The sequence below is a fragment of the Cydia strobilella genome, chromosome 13, assembly GCF_947568885.1.
Source record: "Cydia strobilella chromosome 13, ilCydStro3.1, whole genome shotgun sequence".
NCBI classification, from domain to species: Eukaryota; Metazoa; Arthropoda; class Insecta; order Lepidoptera; family Tortricidae; genus Cydia; species Cydia strobilella.
In genome coordinates, this window is record NC_086053.1 from 9264750 (window position 1) to 9286137 (window position 21388).

General features: G+C 37.4%; 1 protein-coding gene across 1 annotated transcript in view; it reads left to right on the forward strand.

Annotated features, from left to right (window-relative positions):
* Positions 1–10964: 10964 nt before the first annotated feature.
* Positions 10965–21388, forward strand: part of LOC134746660 (synaptotagmin-15-like) — a 71990-nt gene continuing 61566 nt past the window's right edge. The window contains exon 1 of the mRNA XM_063681163.1: positions 10965–11231. The gene's annotated coding sequence lies outside the window, so the exon portion shown is untranslated. The remainder of the gene's footprint in view (positions 11232–21388) is intronic.

Below are 21388 nucleotides of genomic sequence, written 5' to 3' on the forward strand. Positions count from 1 at the left end.
ACTCTACTGTTAAATGTTTAATGAGAGTTAAGAAGTTTTTTTTGTGTAATTTATACCTTTTAATATCGCAACCTCTTGAACCATTAGCTTTTAGATAAATTTCCTTTAGACTGCTAGCAGTGCTAAAACCTAAGAGGTAACAAATGTATCTAAGGAATATAGGTAAAACGCTAAGAAATATCGATTCTTTACTTTCTAAAACTCATATTTTTATGACTGCTTCATTGGAATAGTAACCTTTAAATATATTAAATAAAGTATACTATCATAAACAACTCTTCAAAGTTATATGAGTTTTTGAAAGCCAGTGAGAGAATATATTATATGGGTACCTAATGCGCTCTCGACAGCATTGTGGGTCCCTCGGGTTCTCGATGAGATGGAAGGAATAAAGTAAACTGTACTACCACTCTGCAGATTGAATTTTCTTTATTTTTAAGTCAGACGTATATGCATCATAATTTGAATTTAGTATTGATGTGGATATGGATGGACTTAAATAATGGTAAAATAATAGGTTAATATATTTTACCATTATTTACATTTACAAAAGTTTTTTTTACGTTAAGTGCTACGTCAAGCGCGGCGTTCTCAAACAGTTAAACAGTCTTTGTCGCTACCAGCAAGTCGATTAAGAGTAGACGGACTTTGTATTTCCTATGTGTTTAGGCAACAGAAATACATCATCTGTGAAAATTTCAACTGTCTAGCTATCACGGTTCATGGGATACAGCCTGGTGACAGACAGACGGATAGACAGGCAGACAGACAGACAAACAGACAGAAAAACGGACAGACGGACAGTGGAGTCTTAGTAATAGGGTCCCGTTTTTACCCTTTGGATACGGAACCCTAAAAATATCAACAACAATTAAAAAATAGCTCTTATTTTGTACTAAGAGGTAGGTCCACACTCCACAGTCATACATGACAGATAGACAGACATGAATGTCATAATAAAGGTGACTGTCCGTTTGTAACTGCCGCTGCACTGCAGTTGCGACGTTACGCGGTGCCGCATTACTGTAGCAGCACGACTGCGGCTGTTGCGGCGTGCAGTCGCGACAGCGTTCGTTGATGGCTTGTCAATGTCAAGTCATATAATGTCAGACGTACAAATAAAATACTAATTTACTTTTGTATTTTTACGTGAAGAAGCGAGTGACGATAATGCTACATGCTACATGAAAAAGAAGACCAGTTTGCCTTTCTACAATAGTCAGAGTCCGACGAAGGCAGCTACGCAATATTAATAAAAAATCTGATATTTAATGGTGATCCTTTATTCAGATAATTCAACATTGAATGAGACTTAATAATTGACGAAATACAATCAAATTACTCAAATAAAATTAATGCAGAGGAAAAATTATTCTTAACATTAAGGTAAGTTCACAATGTGAAATTTTCTTCCCCATCCTCTTGCCTAAATGCGTGACCACCGCACACAGCAATCCGACGGAAACGGGACTCATGGAGTTCGTGATATATACGGGGGGAGTGCGCACTTGATCCACCTGCATCACGTATACGTACTCACGGTACTCGGCCGTCAGAAAAGTGCGGCTGGATTTAGAAGTCTGTAATAAACGTCCCCTCAAAACCATGCCAGGTAGGCTCTTTTAGCAGGCCTTTTATTGATTTCTGCAAAGTGATTCGTGGGTTCTGGAGATGACGATGCGACACGTAAGAATAAAATTATCCAATGGTGGGCAGGCAGTCGTTCGGTGTTAGCAAAATATTACAGATTTATCTTTCTAAGTACCATATTAAGCCAATTTTACTTTCCTTAGGTACCGAACAGTGAAGTATGATGAATAAAATAATTTATAATTTACACTTCATATTGTCCAGTTGCAGGTGTGAATGGGCGACGGCACTCTATGATATGACCGCACCATCCATATAAAACTTGACGGGCGAGACAAGAAATCCTTTATGAAGAAAGATATTTCCCTCGCCTTGGCCGATAGAAAGAACTTTTAATAAATTAATTTGAATAATAAATGGTTTCCTCGTGTTGGTGTGAAGAATTACGTGTTGCACTGTAACACAGTTTGTTTAACCCTCATGCCTTGAGACCTCCGCAACTGTCAATATTCTAAATTTTAAACCATTCGCTTCTCTCGTGGTTCAATTTTGTATCGTTTCGTATGTTTGGATATCAATATGTTACCATGAGGTATTAAATAACATCTTTGCCCCTTGTAATAAAAATAAATGATTGCTTCTTTTATTTAGCTCAGGAATGGCTTTGCAATGACAAAATGAGAAATTGTCACCATAAACGACATTATATAATATGATATAATACAATACAATTACAGTTGCCAGGAATATTCGGCAACTATTCGGTATTTGGCCACTTTGCCGGATATTCGGTATTCTATTTGCCTCTCTATCGCTCGTGCCCTGTCGAGCTTATAGCTATCCTCGCAAAACTACGAAAAAATAAAAACAGTTTATTTAATGAATCTATAAATAATATCGTCGTATTATTTGAATCCCTAAATCAATAATCTCAAAATACGCTAAATTTGTGAAAGCTGATTCCACAATCTGCCTTAAGTTATATACCTTAGTTTTATTGGATGTATATAATGTACAAATTTCTAGAGAAGGCGGAGAATGTAAAGTTATAGCAAGAATAGTGCCTGGGCGTGGGCATAGATTTAATAATAAACTATACAATTATTTTCTGGATCAACAAGAGTAGAACCTAAATCAACTTCAACTGAATGCTACTAAACAAAGCCCTCAATGTCAACCTTACGTGCAGAACATGTTGAACATATAATGTATACACTTTTTTGGGAAACAGGTTTTTCGTAAATTAATAAAAAAGTAAAAAATGAGACATGTTTTATTTTTCACAACTCTTTATTAACTTTAGTTTTGTCCGCCATGACCGTGATATCAGCAGCTTGAGCCTTGAACTGCAACTTGTAGGTACCTGGAAATTAGAAATTATCTTTTCAGTTTCATGTTGTATTTTGAATATAACTATGTATTTTTGTATGTATATGATTTATTGCTTGCAAGATGGTTATAAGTTACATATATGTATGTCTGTTTGTTGAATTTAACTTCAAATCAGTAAAATGGAGCTAGTAGCGGACAAGCTGTGTTAAACGGTTTGTCTTTAGATATTCTGGCCACATCATCACAGAAAATAAATAGGTAATAGTGACCCGACCACCAAAATGGACTTTTAAATATTCGTAGTAAAATAATATTAATTTTATACTTACATCGACGTGATCCTCACAGCAATATTGTGTGTAACACTTGAAGTATTCCATTCCACATTTTCATGACAACACTGTCTTTCACGTAGGTCTTCGCGGACTATAATTTTTGTAAATCATTCCCACAAGTGGAAACATGGTTTTTGATATATTAAGCAATCAAAATCTACTGTTTAGGTATTAAAAATTATAAATCAAATCGTAAGAAACTAGCGGTTTAACTGAATTTTTATATTATGACAATTGATGACAATGACATCTTTGACAATTACGTGAGTGACGGATTTATTTACTATGGTTCGATAACTTTTACTATACGATGACATTATTATATTCAGCCTCGCGAGAAGGTCAAACTAAGGTCATCAGTATATTTGTTGAAATATCTTCAATCCTCGATTATTATATCGCAGCAAATGTCGGAAACTGTTTAAAAACCTAATATCTCGAAATGGTTTTCGAAATAGAACATTAAAAAAAAATTAACAATCCTAATTAGAGATTGGATTTTGCAAGTAGTGAGTGAGAAGTGCGACTGTCTGCACGTTTTCCCCCGCAAAAAATGGCAGAACGATTTGTACGGTAAGATATCGCTTGGGCTCCTCCCTTCCGACGTGTCGGAAGCCGGTGTTGCTCGAAGGGTTTGCCAGACTATAGTTAACTTCCGAATTTGACACTCTCTTTTTCGGACCTATCATTCTAGTTTCCTAACTGGCTCTGTGATACTCGTATGGCTCAATATAGATTAGCAAAAAAGTTTACAGTAGTACTACAGTCGCCATCAGATATGTCGGAGCGACCGAGGTGCTAAATATATCTGAACATGCACTCTAGCGCCTTGACAATAAAGGCGTGTTCAGATATTTGTGAGCTCCTTGGCCGCCCCGATATATCTGCGATATATGGCGACGGTACCATCGGGGTTGTTTATCCGTGGGTGTAATAACTCCTTAGAACGTAGTGGTTATATCCTCTTTGCTTAAAACTACTAATATCTGTGATCAAAGACAATTCAGTGCAGGTGACAGATTTGACGTGCGGTCTGCAGCCGCAGTTGCAATAATACACCAAATACGCAAAAATGGCCATGCTACGTGCAGTCGGTCTTGTCATTCATTTTACTATGGAAATTGACAATAACACCGACGTGTCGGAGCAGTAGTGCAGCTGCGGTCGGGAAAACGTTAAAATCACCATATTACGTGCAGTCGATATCGTCATTCATTTTACTATGGAAATTGACAATAACACCGACGCGTTCAGGCCGCTGCAGTAGTGTCGGAGCAGTAACGCAGCTGCGGTTGAAAATGGACAGTCACCTTAACACACTGGATGTGTTAACTTTGTAAGTATGTAGGGTCAATTGTACTAGGTTGAAACAATCGTACACAATGAAACTATGTATGCAACTTCTCGGAAACTAGCTATTGCAAGCTAGTGCCGTCTGTCAAGCAAAGGCAGGCTCAGGGACCCCCAGCACCTCCCCAATATGCGAGCGCGCCTCGGAGAAGGAGCACGTTGCTACTAGCGTTATTGTGAATTCGTGGGGGTCCCTTTGTTTGACATAATTATTAAAAGTCATAATGTTATGATTGTCATATTATCATTAGTCATAATTCTGAAACCGTTAACTTTTCAGGATTTCCCTCGGGTTATCCTAAAGATAAATTAGGTTAGGTTAGGTTTGTTTTATGGCAATCCTGAAAAGTTACGCGTTTCTGAGAAAAACCAAATTATGACTAATGATAATATGATAATCATTACATTATGACTTTCAATAATTATTGAAACAATTGTCAAACAATAGAGACCCGAATTCGTACGGCAACAGTAAATTTTTTCATGTATGTATGGTGAGCCTTTACGCATCTTCTGCCCAAAATGGTGGTAATCTCATGGTCAAACGATCTACCGCTGCGCTGGATTGTTCGGCCTCTATTTTCTCGCAAACGGAGTCTTCGAAGTTGTCGGTCATTTTGAAAGTCGCGGGTCACCAATTTAGTGCCTTTGCCTTGAGCATATATAATGAGAGAATATTTACAATGGCTAATTACAATTGGATTCACAAATAAGATTTAGGCTTCCGTATGATAGAAGGAAAATTTAGTTGTGTAGGAATGACATTGACACGTTGACGTAGCAACGTAGACGGGTTGTGAGCAGCCAGTATTGTGATGCGCCACATATGTTTCGCAATTTGTAACGAAGATATTGAATCTAGTTTGGTGTATTAAATAAAGTTTATTTGAAGCTAAATATTTTTAAATTTCGTTCACTTTTGTTTTTCGATCTTGTACGATATTAATTATAACTGCATAAAAAAAATAAATGCATATTTAACTAATATTATATACCTACCCAATTTGGTGAATGAATTGGATTATATGTTTTATGAATAAAATCGTGAATCTTTGGTGCAGTTTTTTTAAATTGTTTTAAAAAACACCCCTAGTCTCACAATGAAACATGTATGAAACAGGTCTCGTGTTTAATGAAACATGTTGATCACTGAACACCATTTACCAGTACACAATGAAACAAACTTTTTTTTTATAATTAAATAATATGTGCGAAATATGTGAAAGTAAACTACTACTAAAATTGATAATAATTTTACTAGACTCATATTGACCGGGGTATAGACCGTAATTACCTTTAATCACGGTCAATATAAGCATAGTGAAACTAACCGTGAAACATTCAAAACTCTTATTGATAATAATTTGTCTATCATATGGCAAAATAATATAAGATACTTAAACTTTAGAAACGGCTGAGATAGGATGGTTTATATTTTGAATGTTTCATTGATGGCAAGGTCACATGTCTAACATTGAAACAGTCGTTTATAAAACACTATGTTGCCAGAAAGTGTATGATATCAAGCAATCATGCTCCGTGGACTTAAAAGGCGTAACTTTCTCGCAGCATGCCGTACGTGCCGACCATATTCTCAATTCACAATGAAACTCGTTGTTTACAACGAAACAAGTCTTTCGCTTTTATATATTTCAGCAATCTTATAATCATTTCATATGTCGGAAACCTTTTAAATAACTAATCTCAGCCTAACACTATTTTCTCCTTTCCTTTCTCATTAATCGATTGAAAGCATATACAGTTTCAATGTTTTTTAACGATATTTCATGGTAGACTATAATTATTACATTTGTTTCACTGTAAAAAATAGTGTTTCATTAAAAACATGCACAAGTACACAATGAAACAAAACTCATTTAAAAAAAAGGTTACACAAAAGGTTAAGGTTATTTACAGAAACTGTTAAAGATAAGTAGAAACCAAGAATGCTTTACACTTATAACTTTAAAAACAACAGATAGGAAGATTTGAACTTTTGGTGTTTCATTGATAAACAATGTTGCCGTCGCCCTAGTGTTGTCGTATTACTCTATGACCTTATAAGGATTAGCTGTGTTTACGGTGGCGGGCCAGCAATTTTTAGGGTTCCGTACCCAAAGGGTAAAAACGGGACCCTATTACTAAGACTCCGCTGTCCGTCTGTCCGTCTGTCCGTCTGTCCGTCTGCCCGTCTGTCCGTCTGTCCATCTGTCCGTCTGTCCGTCGGTCTGTCACCAGGCTGTATCTCATGAACCGTGATAGCTAGACAGTTGAAATTTTCACAAATGTTGTATTTCTGTTGCCGGCGTTGCCGCTACAACAACGAATACTAAAAAGTACGGAACCCTCGGTGGGCGAGTCCGACTCGCACTTGTCCGGTTTTTTTCTAATCATTGCCACTGTCGCAGTAAAATAAAATAAAATTGCCTGGTAAATTTAGATCTTGTTTCGATCCATGTTGTCCGTACAAATACGACCAAAACTATTGATTAACAGCTCTTAAATAGGCTCCTAGATAGAATCCGTTCGCTTTTATCTACTAATAGTTCAATTACAATAGGTTCAGAAACCCTTTGACTAGCGGTTTTGGCCCGGAGCAATTTATCGAGCCACAGATATCCATTACAACATGAAACGTGCGGCTCTCACTTAATTACCGGGCGAGTACGGCCTTAATCTGGGTACGTTGCCGTGTCGATAGCTTTTCATGGGGTGATCTTAATTAAATTAACTGGAAGACATCAAATACATTGTTGAGTTATATTTAGGGTGTAATCGCATTTAGGGATGACCTTTTAGGGTTCCGTACCTCAAAAGGAAAAAAACGGAACCCTTATAGGATCACTCGTGCGTCTGTCTGTCCGTCTGTCACACCTATTTTCCCCGAAACTGCTGGACCAATTAAGTTGAAGTTTGGTATATATATATGTAAGTTTGTGACCCAAAGACGGACATGTAACGTAAACAAATGAATTTTACACAGGGGCAATTTTTAGGGGGGTAAATGAGAAAATTAAATAATAAAGTTTTTCAAACTATATCGTGTTACATATCAAATAAAAGAGCTTATTGTGAGAATCTCAAATAATATATCTTTTATAAATTTAGGATAAACAGTTTAGGTTATTCAAAAAAATAGGCAAAAAATGACCATGCCTTTATCTCCGAAAATACGGGGTCTAAAATTTTGAAAAAAATACACAAAATAGATCTTTACCTATAGATCACAGGAAAACCTACTAGAAATGTGCAGTCAAGCGTGAGTCGGACTTAATTCCTTAGTTTTTGATCCGGCCCCTAACATTTCACTCACGTTTCACATAAAAAATACATTGTTTAAATTGTGTAATATACGGAACCCTTGGAACGCGAGTCCGACTCGCTTCGAAAACCCTCGTTTCGATGGTCAAATATTCCCCAGAGGATAAAAACGGACCAAAAAGCTCACAAAAAGGTTAATTTGAAAGATTGAACACCTGATAAATGTGAAGAGCGCAAATTTGGAAAGGTCTCTCACAATAAAACGGATTCAAATTATATTTTGCGTCACTTTCTTTGGGCATTCATGAAGAAAGGTCTGTTCTTATAAAGAATCCAAGTAAGAGCGGTGACTATTATTAAAAGATTTATCGATCTAAGAAGGTATAAGAACGGCAAATAGTACATTGACCTCTACGAAAGGATCCAATAAAATATTTAAGTACCACAATGTCACATTAATTAATTTCCAACTGCCAAATGGACTTACTGAGCAAGTATGGGACGACTGCTTCTCCAAACAAACGCAGTCCTCATTTTCCTCTCTAGATATTGACATTTATGGTCATAATTTTTACATTAGATGAACATTAACCAGTTATGCCTATTCGTTTGTCTTTTTTTTATTAATTATAAGAATTAGGACCGAAAAACCATTTCCATACAAATTTATAAATGCTCCTCTATTATAATACTTAATTAAAAAAGCTGTGATTGATATACATCAAATTGTGTCAAAAATGTTAATATGCAGAGAGGAAAATGAGGACTACGTTTGTATAGAAAGGCGGTTTCGCGCGGTCGTCCACTTGCGTCTGAAGTATGACCGAGGTTTTTTACTATTTGTCGTGTTGCGGTTTATATTTACATTCGGCGGTTACGGGCAGGTGTGCACAATTGTGCATTTATAATTAAATTATGTATGACGTCCCTATCTATGTAAAAATATAAATTTACAATTATAATACACGCGATTTAAAGACAAACAAGAGGAAGTAGGACATTATAATGACAAAAGTTCAAGCAACTAGCTAAATATATAGATATTAAATAAGGTAACAAAATATGCGCTTTTACATGTCAGACGAACAAACCGTATAGATCTAATCGCATTTCATTCCAATCCGAAACACGCTATCTGCATTGGTATATACCTACATCTACCAATTCATCCACCGATCCGATAAAGCACATTAAAATAAACCGAAATCACTACCTTTTAATTAAATGTTTCAACTTTCAACCAATTGGTGCAAAACTTGCGCGTTTAAATATGTATGTCGGCGGCCGATCGTAAGATCAGACAGATAGTAATGTTCCTGTGTAATTTTAACTATAAGAGACTCAAGTATATTAAAATTATTTTAAAACGGGTCACTCACGTATTAAAAGTCCGGTGGGGAGACTGGCCGGAACATTTCGACGAGACTTTCTGAGCACATACGCAGTATGAAAAACCGGGACAGTCAAAGCTACGCAGTGACAGACCACGTATAGTATAGTATAGTATAGTACTTGGATTTGGACGCGACGCACTATTAGGTTTGATAGGGTAACCGTTCTGGCGCGAGAAAAGTTCTTCGTTCAACGAAAAATACGGGAAGCTATTGAAATCAGCCGTTATCCGAATTTCAATGCGACAGTGGCTGGTCGGTGCCGCCTAGTTGGAAAACGGTTTTGGGTACTGCGTCGGTGGTCAGTGTGGACCGGCCTTTAGCAAGTGACTCAGTGAGTGTTGTGTGCGATCCGACATTTGACAGACGCAATACGAAGGTTTTTTTTTTTGTTTTTATACTACGTCGGCGGCAAACAAGCATACGGCTCGCCTGATGTTAAGCAGTCTCCGTAGCCTATGTACGTCTGCAACTCCAGAGGCAAATGATCCAGAAATAGCGGAGAACCTTAGGGAACGAGACAAATATTTTCACGTTTCACGATATGGCTATGAATTTCACGATCTGCCTGATCTTACGATCGGCCACCGATGTGTATACCTAATTACTATTCAGTTACCTGCCTGTTGTCCCAAGTCATATATAAATCTCATTTCTCTCAATCTGGGTTTTATTACTGAGATACTAAATGAATGTTCAACGAAATGACTAACATAATAATTACAGAAGGTATCATATTATTTGCTTTATTTTATCACGAGTACGAGGAGAAGATGCCTGTATTAAATAAAATGTCGGTTATTATTGCATGGCTTATGTGTAGGTATGTTTTTTTTATACCACGTCGGTGGCAATCAAGCATACGGCCCGCCTGATGGTAAGCAGTTACCGTAGCCTATGGACGCCTGCAACACCAGAGATATTACACGCGCGTTGCCTACCCTTTAAAAACCTGTACACTCCTTTTTTGAAGAACCCCATACTGTAGCCCCTCGGGAAAACCTCGACATAGCTCATGTAAATAATTATAATATAAGTTTGAACCTGTAAAGACAGAAACGAAAATTTCTTAAAGCAATTATAGCGAGTCTGAAATTTCGCTTGTGGCTTAATTTATATTAATTTTGTTGGAATTGAGATGTTATTAGTTTAAATCTGACCATCCTTCGAAGACTATATTTATAAAATATGGTTGTACATATTATAAGTATTATAACTGATGATTTGTTTAACGTATTGACACCATAACTCATATATACAAAAAGTAATGTCGGAATCCAATTATGTCAAAAGACAAAGCTTATTCATCAAACAATCTTCCAACTTTTAAAATATGTGTATAAAATTACTGGAATATTGAACTTGCCCACAGAGATAAGCCTGAAAATATTTAGATTTTAATTTAATACGTGAATTAATATGATCAAAAAATACACCTTGTTACGTCATTGTCACCGATAAACGTACCTAGTACTCTGTATATCCCAAATTGTATCATTCCAATAAAGGTCAACTGACGCAGGCTATACACCCACGTAATACATTTCAACCGTAAACGCATTGGCATAGCGAAATCCTATTTCAAACCCTTAAACCACAAAGGACGGTTTTTACCGATTCCGCTACCTAATTAGAAAATGTTTCGCACGCGATTTCTAAAAGGTTCCGTTTGTTTTAACATTTAAATATCTGTAGGTACGTGCTCCAACTTTTGGCGGTTGGCACATGCGCAGTATGTCTCGTCAGCAAGTTTGGCCGTGCGTTTCATTTAGTTGCTTCGCGGTACCTGAGAGGTGTGCGCGGTCGCCGATTATCGGGAAAAGTCCGAACGTCTTTTTTCCCAAGTATACCCACCGAGGGCTATATGTAAGCATATATGGAAAAGTAGTAAAGCATGTATATGTGTGTTTAGAGAGCTGAAACTCTATTTTCCCTCAAAGCTAGGTGTGTGCCTGTGATTATATTGCGCGAGGTAAGTTCCTATCCTACCTGTAGATTCTTGTAACTGCTGCGTTTATTGTTGGAAGTTCCTTGCATGGAAAACTTCCGTTATGTATGCGTAATTTCCTGAAGTGGATATGTGCCTATTTATGTAACTTTCACTGTACTCGAAAATTCTGCTCGTAAATATTATGCGTTTTCAGGAAGTAATACATGATGGCAAACAAACTTAGACAAACATCCCAGGAAAAAAAGAATAATCGTTGACGTAACTGAAGCGTTACAATCTCACGATAGAATTCTGCTTTTGTTCGATAAATCACGTATTTATCACTGGCGCTAGCCTAGATTATTAAGGTAGGTAGCAATGTTATAATTTAAATCCAACTGAAAATCTCCGGAGGAGCTTTATTTCGTCAGAACCCTTTTTATTAGAAATTTTATAAACGAGGCAAATACTCGTACCGTATTCAACATTTAATAAAGAGAAACAAACTGTGTTTATTTTACTAATATGTATAACGGCATATTTTTTCACGTACCTACCTATAGGAAACGTTGGTTTAGGTAGGTTTTTTTTATTTGGCGTAAGTATAGAAATTCGCTTGTCTGTAAGTATCTCTTAAATCTCAGAGCACATGTATTAAAGAGAAATAAGTAATGTATATCACGAAGAGTAATTTGTAGTAACAGGTGTAAAATGTAGAAAAAAATCCAATCGCATTAACCCGGGGTTAACCCGTTAAACTGTTAAACCAGTATCAAATTGTACTGGTAATCATGGTAACTCCAGGTTTAATCAGTTAACCCCGGGTTAGTGAATTGTGCAAGTGGCCCTATGACAGCCGTTGTAAATGACAATTATAAAGCCCCATACATCATTCCTGAAACTTGACGTTTGACAAATTCATACGGCACCGTACGGCGGCTATTATCTGCCAAGTCGGCTATACAAAATGATCAATCCAAATGGGTCAGTACAGTAGGGAGAAGTCAGAAGCTATGAGAGATAGCGACATCTGTTTTTAGGAACCATGGCTTCGATTTTAGATTTAATAATAATTAATGGCATACAAAGAATTAAAGAATTCAATGGATTGGATCGTCAAAATAAAAAAAGACAATGGTAAATGTAAACACAATAGAACGGACATATTAGAAACAGCTACATCATATTACAAGAAACTATACGAAAATAACACAACAGAAGACGAATTTGATTTAGCAGAAAACTCAGACATTCCCAGTATTCTCCAAGCTGAAGTCGACAAAGCTATAGATAGCCAAAAATTAGACAAAGCACCAGGTCCTGATGGTATAAATAACGTTATCATAAGACAATGCAAAGAAGTCTTAACACCAGTCCTTACAAACATATTTAATGATATTCTACAGACTGAAATAATTCCCCAACAATGGACAGAATCCAACATAACCCTACTGTATAAAAAAGGAGATAAACACGAAATAGGAAATTACCGCCCTATTAGCCTGATGTCCAACATTTACAAGATATTCGCCAAGATCATTTTAAAACGGATTGAAAGAACACTAGATGAACATCAACCCATCGAGCAGGCTGGATTTCGGAAAGACTACTCGGTTATTGACCACATCCATGTAGTACGTCAAATTCTAGAGAAGTACCACGAATACCAGCTCACATACTATATTGCATTCATTGACTACAGCAAAGCATTCGATTCTCTACTACATAAGAACATCTGGGAAGCATTAGGAGATCAAGGGATTGAACATAAATACATTCGACTAATCAGGAACGTATATAGGAATAGTACAGCTAGAATCCAATTAGAAAAGAAAGGCGATCCATTCAAAATAGGAAAAGGCGTCAGACAAGGAGACCCCCTATCTCCAAAACTATTCTCGGCGGTACTAGAATCAATTTTCAGACGATTAAATTGGGAAAATCTCGGGATTAATGTGGACGGTGTATCGCTGACGCATTTAAGATTTGCTGACGACATTGTGATATTCGCCGAATCACCTGACGACATAAATCGAATGATAAAAGATCTTACGTTAGAAAGCGGAAAAGTGGGTTTAAAGCTAAATCCCGAAAAGACTAAAATGATGACAAATGGAAACAAAGTCACGATACAGTTAGAAAACACCGAAATCAAGTACACTGATGAATATATATATCTGGGACAGCTCATAACACTAGAAGAACCTATGCGCAAAGAAGTAGAGAGAAGAGTTACGAACGGCTGGAAAAGATACTGGAGCTTAAAAGAAGCTATGAAAGACAAAAAACTGCACATAAACATAAAAAGTCAACTATTTAACACGTGTGTACTACCCGTCCTTATATATGGCTGCCAATCATGGAATTTAAATCAGAAAATGACCAGAAAACTCGCATCCTGTCAATACGCTATGGAAAGGAGTATGATAAATGTCAAGAAATCAGACAGACTGAGAAACCATGTCATCAGAAATAAAACAAAAACCATAGATGTAACACGGAAAATGAGGAGACTCAAATGGAAATGGGCAGGGCACATGATTAGAGGTCATGATAAATGGAGTAAGAAAGTGACAGGATGGCACCCCAGGAACAGCAAAAGGAAGAGTGGTAGACCACGAAAAAGATGGGATGATGATATTAGACAGGTGGCAGGAGTGACGTGGAACAGAGTCGCTCGGGAAAGATCGGAATGGAAAAGGTTGGAGGAGGCCTTTGCCGATTGGCAAACAGATCTACAAAAAATAAGCAAGCAGCAAATACTAGAATAAGTTTTTATGTTTATCTTTTGTTAAAATCAGTTTAATGTTACTAGGTTAAGTGGATCTGAATAAAAGGCTATATTATTATTATAAAATAATGCCATTAATGGCATTAGGTTTTTTTTCGGTCGCGGGTTCAAACCCCGGCTTCGTACCAATGAGTTTTTCGAAACTTATCTTTTACATCGCTTTTCGGTGAAGGAAAACATCGTGAGGAAACCGGACTAATCCCAATAAGGACTAGTTTCCCCCTGGGTTGGAAGGTCAGATGGCAGTCGCTTTCGTAAAAACTAGTGCCCACGTCAATTTTTGGGATTGGTTGCCAAGCGGACCCCAGGCTCCCATGAGCCGAGGCAAAATGCCGGGACAACGCAAGGAAGATGATGATGGCATTCAAAATTTTCTAATTTTTTATTCAAATTTCAGGATCAATTATACAAACAAATACTACACGCGATTACATAAAGAATATTGACCAGGTTCGTTTCCCGGTTATGTACGAGTTTAAAAAAAGTTTGAATGTCATTATTATTAAATCTTAAATCGACGCCATGGTTCCTAAGAACAGATTTCGCTCTCATAGTTTCTGACTTCTCCATACTGACCCATTTGGATTGATCACCCTGTATAGTAGCGTGGCCGAACAGGCTTTAGGTTACTTTTCGCTCATGTCGTCTCCGACATGGGTATATTTGGTATACAAATATATGAGATGACAAGCGCATATATTTGTGTTCAGGACATTATACTGAATGCATTGATAATATTTACCCAAATCCGAGATGACATGAACGAAAAGTAACTTAACACCTGTTCCGCCGCCCTACTATAAGTTGTAGTTTGTAGTAGCAACAGCTATTACACCGATTGATAATTACACCATTAACGTATTTACGCCACTTTTCTAGTAATAGGTAGGTAGTTATTTTATAAAGGGTAGGTATCGCTATATTTGCTGGTGACTAATTGTCGAAGGCAAAGAGAAAGGTAGGGCAATAACGTGAAACCGGGATATATTTGTGGCCACTTTTTAGATAGATTATTTTAGAGTTAAATATAATGGTAAAAGTTGCTTTTTTAATACCACATCGGTGGCAAACAAGCATAAGGCCCGCCTGATGGTAAGCAGTCACCGTAGCCTATGGACGGCTGCAACTCCTCTTACATGCGCGTGGCCGACCTTTTAAAATCCTGTACGCTCCATTTTGAAGAACCCCATACTGTAGACCCTCGGGAAAACTTCGGAAAGGAGTTCATTCCATTCCATTCATTCCGCGGGAGGAAATTCCTCTTAAACCGCACAGTACGCGACCACTTAGGGTCTAGGGTGTGGGGATGTACACCCTGACGACGGCAAGCGAGCGGTGCGGAGATAGAAAGCGGCCGTTGGCATCATGTCAAACAATTCTTCAGAGCACAGCCCATTGTACAAGCGGTAGAACACACACAAGGAGGCAAAGTCTCTCCTTAGACTTAAAGGTTCAATACCGCTTGTGAGTTTGGGATCATCTACGATTCGAATAGCGCGCCTTTGGACTGTCGAAGGGTCCAAGCTGACATCCAGATGCTCCTGCCCAAAGGTGACAGCAGTACTCCATATGGGACGTCACTGGAGATGTCGACACCGAGGATCCCAATACTCCCTGACACGGTAAGGGCTGTGCCTTGGAACTGTAGGACCACAGTAAATGGGGTTTTCTTAGCGGTAAACGCACAAACTTGTGTCATGGTGGGGTTGAATCGGGCTATATTGTCCCGACCCCACACCGAAACTCTGGACAGAGTGCTCTCAACATCCGACACAAGCTTTTCACGACTCTCCAGTACCACAGAACGAGGGATGTTGGCACGGCCTGTGTAATAGCCATCCCCAGTACTGTAGCCATAGCAATGAATGTCGTCGATAGACAACATGTCATTGATGTGCAGCAAAAACAGCATTGGGGAGAACACAGAACCTTGCGGAACGCCAGCGTTAATGGTCATGCTATCGGAGCAGCTTCCGTCTACCACGGCTCGTATGCGTCTGCCGGACAAAAAGCTTTTTTTCTTAGTATATGACATTTATTTCAGTTTAAAAAGCTAGCATTTGTATAGTCCCTCCGGCAATCCATAAGATGGTAACTTCGACAGGAGACCCCGATGCCAGAGCCGATCGAACGCCTTCGCTATATCTTGTTTGTTTTACAAGGGAGCAAAGTAGTTGTGTAACTCCTCGTGCTAATTTTGATTTTCGAGCCAGCGAAAGATATCAACATTTGAATCTGGAGCGTAGATAGGGTTTCAAGGCACGAGGATTAAAAAACTCTGCTACTAAGTGAAACACAAAATTTGTCTCCACACTAACGCGAGGAAAATACTAACTGCAAAACATTACAAATCAATCCAAATGAACGCTACTAAATTTTTATCATTCAAAATCATCACTTAAAAGTTAATTCCAACAGCCAACATGAGTAAACAACTCAAAATTAACATCAAAGTACTTTGCCACTCTTGTGGATAAAATGCAACTCTCATCAGTTTTTGAAGAGTAAAGAGAGCCTTACGAGCTTCTATAGTAAAAGTTAATTTATTATTCGGTAACATAACAGTTATTCGTCGCTGTGTGGTGTGCCGTTGTCACGCATTTAGTCAAGAGGATGGGGAAATTGTGCAAATTTCACAATGGGAACTTCATCATCATCATCATCATCATGTCAGCCGATAGACGTCCACTGCTGGACATAGGCCTCCCCCAAGGCTCGCCACTCCGACCGATCCTGTGCCGCTCGCAACTTACCTTATGGAAATGGGAACTTACCTTAATGTTAAGAATATTTTTTCCTCTGCATTAATTTCATTTGAGTAAGTAATTTGGTTGTATTTCGTCAATTATTAAGTCTCATTCAACGTTGACTTTTCGTTTAATCGGCAATATTCCCTGAATAAATGTTTTATTAATATTGCGTAGGTAGCTGCCTTCGTCTGACTCTGACTCTTGTAGAAAAGCAAACTGGTCTTCTTTTTCGTATAGCATGTAGCATTATCGTCACTTGCTTCTTCTCGTAAAAAATACAAAAGTAAATTAGTATTTTGATTTATTAATACGTCTGACATTATATATTTTATTTTTATTAATATGTGGCTTTCCCCTTTTGTAGGTTCAGGAAGGATTTTGCCAATGACGACGTATTTTGATTTGGTAATAGGAATTGTGCAAATGCTCATAAAGCGCAACGTTGTTCGGTATAGTTATAATTATGAGCTCTTGTCAAGCCTCCTTGGGCTTACCGTAGGACTAGAAAGGTATTACGAATGAATGTGGAGGGAAGTATCGGGAGAGGAAAACCGAGGAAAAGGTGGATGGACTGTGTGAGAGATGATATGAAACGAATGTGAGTGAATGATGAGATGACGGGCGAGAGAGAGGTATGGAAGAAAAAGACATGCTGCGCCGACCCCAAATAAATGGGATAAGGGCAAGTGAATGATGATGATTTTTACGTCTATTAAAATAAGGTCTAATCCACATCTTTCGTTTCTTTTTAGATTTTAAGCTTTCTTTTAAAATTACATAGGCCGCTGCGACGCGTACAAGTTCGTCAGCCATTGTTACATCAATTATGTAGCCAGTGTAAAGAACCACAGAGCCATAGTGTTGCAGATATATTGACGAGATATATATTTTCCAGCCACATGCTGTTTTTTTTTTATTGTAACACAGCAGCTGGCAGGGATATTGGCGACAATGTTGTGACCACATATTGCAGTAAAAATATAGCCCGCCGTGTACAGGCTTTTTTTATTAAAAACCCTGTGGTCGATATATGCCGACTGCCTGTATACCAACGGCTTGTGCCATACATATAGACGTTTTAAGGGTTTGACATAATAAAACCACAACAACAATTATGAAATAGAGACATTTATTCGTTTTTATATTAGAAAACAGTGAAATAAGGTCCGAAAATAAAAGTAACTTTATATTGTGCTAGTTTTTCCGATGAAAAAACGGTTCATTCATAGGTGTGAATAGTCTAACCCTTAAATGTCATGTGAATAACCTGCAGAGCAGTGACCATTTGACCACATACAGACCACTTGTCTTGATCCTAAACAGGCAGAGGGTCATATTATACGAAACGAAGTTAACTTGTCGAACTTTTCGGTCTTGACAAATTTTTGCGAATACATATTTTCGCTACACTATTTCCGGTATGGTGGATTATATGTCACTCAAAATACTGTAAAACTGTAACATCACTTCAATCACTCACCGGTAGTATATATTTTTTTAATTTTGTGTATATTTATTTTAGATTCTTGGGTTTACGCTTGACCACCAACTCACCTGATGGGAAGCAAGCGTGTTTTTTAGAAGTCTTGACCATTTAGTTAACCTACTTAAATATAATAGTTAGGGCCACTCGCACCATTTTTTTTACGTAGAGTAATGCATTTAGGCATTCCGTCTGCCAAAGCTGTCCCTTCCATGGACCCGAAGGCCCTGGACCCGAAGCTCCCCCTCTAGCAGGTGGCAGTGTGCAGGGCGACAACACACACTGATCCCTCATGACAACCTCCAAACCGGTTAAACCTGGAGTTACCATGGTTACCAGTACAATTTGACAACTGGGTTAGCAGTTTAACGGGTTAACGCCTGATTAGTGGGATGATGCAAGTGGCCCTTAGGTACTTATCACATAATCTTATTTTAAAATATGGATTGAATTTTAAAGGAAAGTGGATTTTGCTTGCAATCTCAGTAGGTAGGCAAGATGATAAACAAGAAAAAAAAACTACAAACAAGATGATACTCGCGTATTTTAGGCCCTCAGCACACGCACACGGAGCGTATCGTTAAAACGTTAAGAGTACGAGACGCGTAAAGTTCTGCGCACTAAGCGTCGCGTATGCGTAATCGTTCTGTTTGCATCAAAAGTTCTTTTCGCTTACGCTACACCTACGACTGTCGTAATGACGACAGAAATTTCATACGCTACGCTACGACGACGCTTCGTGTGCGGACTTCTTCGAGCTTGTTCGTGCTCGTAGCGCTCTCGTTCTACGCGCGTATTACGTTGCGCTTACGTGTCTCTTACGTTGCGACGCCGTTTGCTGAGAGCCTTACTTAAAAAGCTAACTGTTCTTGTTTTATTATCAATAAGATTATGTCCCAGAGATACATGTAAATTTTTATTAGGAAGACATTCTTTTGGCTATGCGAGTACCTAACCATAATTAGTACTAGTTTATATGTATAAATAACCCGGTTATGTTTATATATTTTTAACAACATGTGATATTATGAGCGAATTTAACTGCAACTAATGACAAACCAATAGCAAACCAAGTTGAAACGTTAGTCCGCATGTGGTTTAGTTTCGAGACCAACAAGGTCAATTCCGTTTGTACATTACTCAAACCTTCCTTTATTTAGTTTCCTTTACGTTCGCGTTTGTTAACCCGAAGCAATTAGGTAGGGGGTGGTAGAACGTGTTTAGGGTTTATATCAACGTATAACTACTGTCTAATATTGCATTGGACTAACAGACGTACAGTCGTACATATAAAGTACATGTGATGAGTCAATCAGTAGATTGTTGTGAACGGGATAATTGTGTTTAATGCAATCTACTTGGTATACATAATATTAACACAAGTTTAGCTTTTTTGACAAAAATAAATGTAAGTTTCTGATATTTCAATCATTCATAAGCTGCAATTCCCGATTATCATCAAATGTCCGTATGCTTGTTTTCAACCTGTCGTATCGTGTTTCACAAGATAATCTTTTCAACATTTATTATTTATCCGGCTAGGAACGTTCCGCGACTAAGGAGATTTGTTTTCGATACTAAGAAGGTTTACCTATGTAAAAAATTAAATCTTCGGTATCCATGTTGTACCTATACCGATAAGCTTATTCGCGCCTTAACAATAACGCGCGGAAACTGAGTAGGAGAATTTCTAACTCAAGTTATTTTAGGATTTAGTAAATGGTTATGTAGCATAATTTCTAAAATCAAATCTGAAGTACGGAATTCCTAAAGACAGAACATCGAAAATTAAAATGTCTAATGTACGAAATTCCTAAAGATGCATGTCCTAATGAACTTTTAATCGAACGATCTCATTTTTGAAAATCAATATTCCTTTGTACAAAATGCCTAATGACAATGCTTTGAAAGTCAATATGTCTAGTGCTCAAAATAGCTACGTATAAAAAGCCTCATGACAGTACTTTAAAACTTCCACGAGGTACAATATTTTGTATCTTATTCCAAAGAGGGATATAATAAGATAGCGCGGTACTGTCATAGTAAATTTTGTAACCACAGAAAATTCACTGCCATCTATCGATACACTTTAAAACTAAAAATGAAGATTTATAAAAATACGATAAAATGTATTTAAATATGGATAAATGATTTTTTTATTTGCATTAATTATTTTTATATGATTTGACCCATGTCCTTTCACTGATATGCGTTAAAATTGTTAAATAACAAACGAAACCGTCAACGCCCTCTATACGAGAGTAGGCCAAAGGTAGTGGCGCCATCTGATCGAGAATCAAATTTTCTTGATTTTCGAGGCACGTTTTTTCCTTAGACTGTATCCATCTATTACGGAGTTATATCTATCTTTGCTTATTCTAAAGAATTATGTCAGCAGCATATGGAATAGACATGGCTGTGACGTGACGCTGGAATTGACAGATAGTGGAAGGGACGCCACACTATAAATAAAGTTATATGGGAGATTCGTTTGGTGCTGACAGTTATACACTAAATTAGATGCATTAAACTGACAGCAGTTAGAAAAACTATATGTTATATTATTTAAATTGAAGGCATTTATCTTAAATTAATAATCCAAATGAGAAGGAATAAAAATTATAGAATAAAGAAAACTTGAACTCAATCAAACTAGCTTTGAAGTTATGAATGAGTTTCATCATTTAAATTTGACCTTGTGTTTAGACTAAAATAATCTTTATTGTACAAAAACATTAAATTGCTCTAAACAAACTTGTAATAGGTATAAGCTGATTTACGAGTATGTATAACGCTTTCTACTTAAGTAGTCGACTTTATTTCCTTCGAATTATGCTACAAATTACTAATCGATGCTTTATACCAACATTTGTTTTTATATATAAGTAAGTATATCTAGATATTACTTTTACATTCTAGATACTTCAAACTCAATTTCTATTTCATTAAGTCAAACAATTGCTACTGTTGTTTAAATTTTCTTGTAACAACTCTCGGCCATTTCATTTCGAATCCTCAATATCTTATCACAGTCGGCCAACGACGATTTTCCTTTCATTCCTACAAAGCTTGACTAAGACAATGGCGATTATGGCGACAATCTCCGGGTTGAATCGGACGAAACGTTGCCTTACAGTTCATTTTTATTGTCTGAATGGGACTTTTTATGGACTTA